The following is a 7,474-nucleotide window of genomic DNA, read 5'->3' as shown; positions in this document are numbered from 1 at the left end:
CTAAATCACTTTTGATTAGAGAAATGCAAATTAAAACAATTTTGAGGTACCATCTCATACCCATCAGATTGGCTAATATGACAAAAAAGGAAGATGACCAATATTGGAGAGAATGTGGGAAAATTGGGACACTAATGCACTATTGGTGGAATTGTCATTCTGGAGAGCAATTTGGAACTATGCCCAGAGGGCAACCAAATTGTGCATACCCTTTGATCCAGCCATGCTACTATTAGTTCTGTATCTCAAAAAGATCATAAAAAGGGAAAAGAACCTATATGCACAAAAACATTTTACCATCCCTTTCCATATTGGCAAAATAATGGAAATTGAGAGGATGCCCATCAATTGGGGAATGGCTGAACAAGCTGTGGAATATGAATGTAAAAGAACACTATTGTGCAATAAGAAGTGATGAACAGGCAGATTTCAGAAAAACCTGGAAAGACTTGAATGAACTGATGCAAAGTGAAATGAGCAGAACTAGGAAAACATTGCACATAGTATCAGCAACATTGTGTGATGATCAATTAAGAGTGACTCAGCTCTTCTCAGCAACATAATGATCCAAGACAAGTACAAAGGGCCCATGAAGGAAAATGCTATCCACATCCAGATAAAGAACTGATGGACTCTGAATGTAGATCAAAGTATACTTTTTTCACTTACTCTTTTTTGTGATTTTTTTCCTTTTGATTTGTTTCTTTCACAACTGTGACTAATACAGAAATATGTTTTACGTGATAGCACATGTATAATCTATATCAATTTGCCTACCGTTTTCAGAAGGGGAAAGGGGAAGGAGGGAGGGAGAAAAATTTGGAATGCAAAATCTTGTAAAAATGAATGCTAAAAATTGTCTTGACACATAATTGAAAAAAATAAAATATGATTTAAAAAATTAAAAATAGAAACTATGGTTACTATATGAAAAAAAAGAATGGAAGAGACTTGGGAATGATTCTAGGCAGCAGGGAAACATCTAGTAGACAGGGCAAGACTAAAGATTAGTGAGAGAGTGGGGATGATAGGGGAGACAATCTGCTGGAGGAGACAGGATGGCATGGGATCATGGATGCTTATGTGGCATTTGCTGGAACTCTCCTTGGATTGTGACCAGGAACAATTGATTCAAATATAAATGAGGATAACAAATGAAATGCTGAGACAAGATAAGAGAGGTCAAATTGGAGAAACAAGATACACACACACATACACACACATACACACACACACACATACAACATACATAGAGATTAGTGAATTAGACAGTATATTACTTAGTATTATATACTGCTAGTAAAAAAGGTGTTCATGTACATATTCAGACAATAAATGAAAAGTTGCTGGAGAAGGATGGAAAGGCTTCATTGAGGAGGAGAATGTCAGCTGGGACTTAAACATTAGTAGGAGATAAACAGAGAAGAGGGGGCAGCAGACAATAGTTGACAAGCCTTTATTAAGCACTCATTATATGCCAGGCATTATGCTAAGTACTGGGGATATGAAGAAAGACAAAACACATGGTATAGCAAAACCACATTAGAAAAGATGATGATTAGCATAGTGACAGCAAAGAGGCAGAAATCAGCATGGCAGATCACAGATAGTTGAGGAAAAGAAAAGAACATAAGAATTAGACTGGAGGAGGAATAAAAGAGAGGAGAGGAGGGAAACACTAAAGGATTTAACTCATCTGGTATTCAAAAGGAGGCTAAATAATCACATGTTGGGATATTGTAGAAAAGACTCAGGCATCAAATAGGTGTAGAAACATAGGTTCCCGAAGTGGGCGATACTGCCCCCTGGGTGGGGTGCTGGAATGATCTAGGGGGTGGTAGTAGCCTTGCAGGCAATTGGGAGGCATTAAATAAAAAATAAGGATTAACCTAACCTAACCCCAGGAGAGCACTGAGTAATTTCTTTTTTTTTTTAAAGCAGGCAGTAGGCCAAATAAGTTTGGGAACCTCTGGATGATTCTTCAGGTCCCCTCCAACTCTTAGATTCTATGATTCTACGAGAAAATTCGCAAGAGGTCTTCTGTCTGGGACAAAGGATTTGTATGAATCATTAGCTTCAATAGATATACACCCATGTTAAAAGTAGTAGTTGATTAAAGGTGCTCAGATTCTTAAAATCTAGCCACTGCTGAGATTCTTACAATCTAGCCAATAACTCAATAATGTTCAGACTCCTTAAGAGTCTGCCCAATATGATGATGTTCTAATAAAACTTGTCTTTGGCTGAAAAAACAAGTAGTAGTTGAGCCTAGCCCTCATCAAATAATAATCAACCAAATATTTGGTCTTAAGACATTCATAACTGGATCTACTCCCTGGCCTTCAGCCTTTCTCTTGATGGTATTTCCCTGGAAGCTTCCGTGCACACAGATTCTCATAGAGTAGAATCCCTTCCCCTTGGAAAGCAGGGACAAGCCTGCTATTCTTTGGCCAACATCTGGCAGCTGCTCCTGCTGGCTATGTCTCCTGCTTGTCAACAACAGTGATCAAAGTGACAGTGTTGCAAATGAGGAGTTTGTTGAGGACACCCTATGAGATGAGCTTGATCATGACTGGGTTGTGTTCTGTGAGGGTGTTTGGGAGTTTGGCTTCTCCCAGTTCTGGTCCAGAGAACACGCTGTTGCAAATACCCTAGAGGAACCCTCAACAACAACAACAACTCCACAAACCAACAGCTCTCAGGTGGGGAGATGAATACATTTGCAGAAGTCACCTCAGAGAGGCAATCTCCATTCCACCCACACACACACACACACACACTTCTCTTTTCCATTGTGCCTAGACTATTTCAACAACCATCTAATTAGGCTCCCTGTCTCATCTCTTCCCATTCCAAACCGTTCTTGACTCAGCTGCTGAAGTGATTTTTCTTCAAGAGCAAGTTGGACTCTATCACTTCCCTGCTTCATCAAAACCAGTGGCTCCTATTACCTCCCAGATCAATTATAAAGTCTTCAGCTTGGTATTTAAAGTTCTTCAAAAGCTGGCCCCTGGAATTAACCAACACCCCTGGAATCTTGAATTCTGGGCTTAGAACCCATCTTGGTTTCTGGACTTAGAGTCCATCTGAACCACTCAGCTTCCCTATGCCCTACCTGTCCTCAGGGCTGAAAAAACACCGGGTTCTCATTCAAGTGGGCAGACTCTTTAAGTAGCATTTTAAATATAGTGGTCAGAGAGTCTTTTAATTCGCCTTTAAAGAAACTTTTCATTTCTCCACAATGGATGGGAGCAGCAATAGCAGGGGAGAAGAGCTTTGAATGGTATCTTCCTGTCTCAGCAGCAGTCTTCCTATCATTAGCTTCCTTGCTCGCTCTCCCTCTCTCTTTCTCTCTCTCTCCCCTCTTCGGTCTCTCTCTCTCTCTCTCTCTCTCTCTCTCTCTCTCTCTCTCTCTCTCTCTCTCTCTCTCTCTCTCTCTCTCTCTCTCTCTCTCTCTCTCTCTCTCTCTCTCTCTCTCTCTCTCTCTCTCTCCCTCTCTCTCTTTCCCTCTCTCTCTCGCCCACGCTCCCCCTGCAGCAAGCTGCAGAATGGGAGCTGCGAGTTGGGAAGCCAGCCGGCAGCTGTCACACAGTGGAGGCAGGCAGCCTGGGCAAAGAGTGAGTCTACTCTGTCATTTAGGATGAATCACTGGGATCTGGCAATAATCTCTATTTTTCTGGTCGTGGTCGGGGAACAGCCCAAAAGCTACACTGGACCAGACAAAGGTAAAGAAGCTTCTTTTTTTCATTGTTTGTTGGTTTCTTCTTTACCTGCTTTTCTTTTCAAAGTGTCTTCAGGGCTGGGCTACTGGGAGCTGCGGGGAGCTGCCAGGCTTGGGCTCAGCCTAGCATGAGGAGACTTCCACTGGGTGTTTCAGCACCTGGCACTGCATGCCAGCAGGGTGCCTCCCAGGCATTAACCCCTTCTGGGATGGGGGAGGAAGGGACCAGATGCAGTGAGGCGCATGGTGAGCTTTATACATTGCAACCTAGATACAACTTCCAGACGCAATTTCCATACATATCTGTGCCTGTGAATGAGAGTGAGATTACACAAGTCTGGAGTGTTCCGGGGGCTCTGGCCTTAGCTACAGGGACCATCCCTGTGTGTCAGGCAGGCTCCTGGTAGATCTACTCCTTTGGGATTTATTTTCTTCAATTTCATCACTTCATCAGTTGGTCTCATGGGTTGCTGTAAGCAGCCTAGCATTCAGTATTTTCTTCAGGATGCCTGCAAGATACTAGCTGGATAGCTCTAATTAATTTTTTTCGAGTTACTTAAAACTGTTTGTTAAATCTCCAAGACTTGTGAGGTATCAATGCCATCCAGGGATGAGTATTCTGAGTCCCTTCTGGGCTATTTATACTTTAGGCAGGAGATGTTTCCTTTTGGCAAGGGCAGTGTGCTTCTTTAATCCCTTTCCCTAACCATTGGCTACCCCTGCCCAGCAGCCACCCCACTCTAGAACCCTTGAATCACCCTCTTTACCTCTATGATGGCTTTCTTTTCATCTAGCTGGGAAGGCATGTCACAGGCACAGGCAGCTTTCTGTTGCTGCAGTCCTGCACTTTCCCTATTTCTGTCTTCTAATTGGAGCTGCTGCCTCCTTGTCACAGCTTCCTCATCCACACAGTGTGCACCTCATGTGTTTGCTTTAAACAGGCTCTAAGAGCCAAGGATCTGCCTTTGTGGGGGCTGGGAGGCTAGAGGAGTTCCAAAAACAAAACCTGTCAGTCTACTGTGCTGAGCAAGGTGCTGTTTGGGGGATACTCAACCAGGTGTAACTTAGACAGGAGAGAGACTTGGGAGAGATAAGGATCAGGTTGGTTCAAGCCCTGAGATATGGTGTTTTCAAATGGATCCTGCACTCTTGCCTTCTCATTTTTGAAAATAAAACTAAATAGTCTGTTTAGTTCTGTAAATAGAGGCAAGGATCCAGTCTACCCCAGGAAGAGGGCAAGTTATACATTGCTTCCACCTGGTAACCTAAGATCCCCATTACTGCTGCAGATTCCAAACCCAATGTTTACAAGAGGTCTTTGGCCAGGGAAAAATTTTGATCATTTGGAGGTGTTTGGGAATTATGTTCTTTTTTTCTCCCCTACCCAGGGAATTGTTACATTCATTAACCTTATCCATCATCTCTAGCTCTCCATGTCCAAATCCCCAGAGTCATTGCAAGGCCATTCTATGCTTTTCATGATACATCTTTAAGGCTGGGCAGAACTAGAATAAACTTGACATTTGAGCAGATGTTGGAAGCATGCTGAGATGCTTAAAATGTTATGGCTGTGTTGTTTCTAGAATTAATGACTTCTCTAGAGTCTTATAGACATACTGAATCTGTTACCTTCTGTGGTGAGTGAGTGATGAGCCTTCTGTCTGTTGAAACTGCTAGGACCTTAGCCCTTTAATCTCCCTTTTATGCCATCCATGGAACTTGGTTCTCCAATGCTTTAAAGTTGGCCTTGTCCAGTTGATTAGTTCCATTTTCTAGAACTCAATGCCTTGAATGAGCAACTCTTGGCAAAAATCTCAAGGAAGAGATTTGATTTCTTCTTGGTCACTAGGAGACTATGGTACTTGGGCTTAGTGGTTTTAAGGTAGAAGCACATGAGGCCTTGCAGTGGAAGAGAGTCTGCCATGTTTCTTACCTAGGAACACTAAGGATATTGCCAGGTGCGCTCCACATCATCATCTGGAGGCTATCCCATTCCTTTGTGCTGTTTCGCAAGTATTGTAGGCTTGGGCAGTGATAGGGGTAGAGCTATAAGTAGAAATGTTTTAAATGGGACAAAATAGTTGAGGGGGGTGGTATTGATGACAGAGAGGTCAGTATGATGGTAGGGAAGCTGACCAGTGGTGGTAAAGGAAACAATCCAGTTGTGGATGTAATCATGCTAAAAGAAGGTAGCCCAACCCCTCAAGAGCCCATCCTTTCCCTTGACTTTGTAGGAAGGCAGGCCCAGGCTACAGGACCCTAGGCATGACAACCTAGCAATGATTATGCTACATGGTAGTTCAGGGATAAGGCAAGGAGGTATCAGGGCAATGGTCACCTCATCAAGGAAGCACATTCCCTTGAAGAAGCTCACCTTCCTGGATGTGGGCACCCTTGATCAAAGTCCCATTCATCCTATGAAACTTAAAGCTCCAGAAAGGAATTATGGAGAAGTGAGCACAAGACCTAAAAGAGTGCTACTAATTTCATGGTTTTCTAAAAGGATTTAAATCAACAAAAACTATAACTCTTTCTCCTATTCCCAGAATCAACTAATTGTGTTTTGATCAAGTATATATATCTGGGTACAATAGAAACATGTTCTTTGAGGGTAGGAACTGTCTTGTCTTTTTGTCCTTATAGCCTCATCAAGTTGCATTGTGTACGACTCACAAGAGGTACTCAATAGATCCTTGTGGAATTGAATAGAATTGTTGGTTCCATGAAGCATGCCAGAATATAGGTAGTAATCCCAAGATACATGTCTGAATTAGGGAGTGTGGAGATGTGTGTGGGTTATACAATTTCATGGCAAGTGATAAACTAATTAGTCTCTGGTATAATGTGGACAAGTGGAGATTGCATTTGCAAAAGCTACCTCAGATAGGTGCCAGCTAGGTGGTGCAGTGGATAGAGCTCCAGGCCTGAAATCAGAAAGAATTATCTTAATGGGTTCAAATCTGGCCTCAGACACTTGGGCAAGTCACTTAACCCTGTTTGCCTCATTTTTTTCATCTACAAAATGAGCTGGAGAAGGAAATGGCAAACCACTCCTGTTTCTTTGCCAAGAAAACCCCAAATGGGGTCATAAAAAGTTGGACACAATGGAATAACAACCTCAGATATGTATTTGCCATTCCCATTCTCCTTTCCTGTTTCTAGATAATTTCAATGGCCTTCTAATTGATCTCCCTGCCTCAAGTCTTTTCTCACTCAAAACCATAGTTTACTCAGCTACCAAAGTTATTCTTCTCAAGCTCAGGTCTACTCGATAAACTCTAATGGTTCCCGATTATTGTTAGCATCAAATATAAAATCTGTTATTTGGCAATTAAAGCTCTTCATAACATGCCCTTCCTACGTTTCCAGTCTTCTTAGTCCCCTCTCCATAGGTTTTTTTTCTTTCTTTCTTTGTATTCCCAGCCTTTAGCACCACATCTGGCACACAAAGAGTGCTTACTAGGTGCTTGTTAACTGACTGACTAAGGGTCCGGGGTCAGAGTTGGAGGGTTGCCTGCATTTTAGAGACTGAGGAGGACTGGCTTCCACTAGCCATTAGGCTAAACAGTCTAACAGTAGGCTCCTCCCTAGAAGCACTTACAATTGCGAATGCTGGGACCCTCCAGGCACAACATGGGAGCTGTTTATTCCACTGCATGGGGCATCAGTGACTTTCACATTTGAGAAGAACTCCTGGGAGCACAAACAGACTCTTTCTGGCTAAGTAAGGGATACAAAAATGCCCCACTATTA

General features: G+C 42.6%; 1 protein-coding gene across 1 annotated transcript in view; it reads left to right on the top strand.

The window, feature by feature from the left end:
• Positions 1 to 3,584: 3,584 nt before the first annotated feature.
• Positions 3,585 to 7,474, top strand: part of RASGEF1A (RasGEF domain family member 1A) — a 324,421-nt gene continuing 320,531 nt past the window's right edge. Inside the window, exon 1 of the mRNA XM_021006139.2 lies at positions 3,585 to 3,725. The gene's annotated coding sequence lies outside the window, so the exon portion shown is untranslated. The remainder of the gene's footprint in view (positions 3,726 to 7,474) is intronic.

This window comes from Phascolarctos cinereus, unplaced genomic scaffold (genome assembly GCF_003287225.1).
Source record: "Phascolarctos cinereus isolate Bilbo 61053 unplaced genomic scaffold, phaCin_HiC Scaffold_3;HRSCAF=262, whole genome shotgun sequence".
NCBI classification, from domain to species: domain Eukaryota; kingdom Metazoa; phylum Chordata; class Mammalia; order Diprotodontia; family Phascolarctidae; genus Phascolarctos; species Phascolarctos cinereus.
The sequence above is the reverse complement of the archived record's forward strand: the minus strand, read 5'-3'. Positions and strand labels throughout refer to the sequence as shown.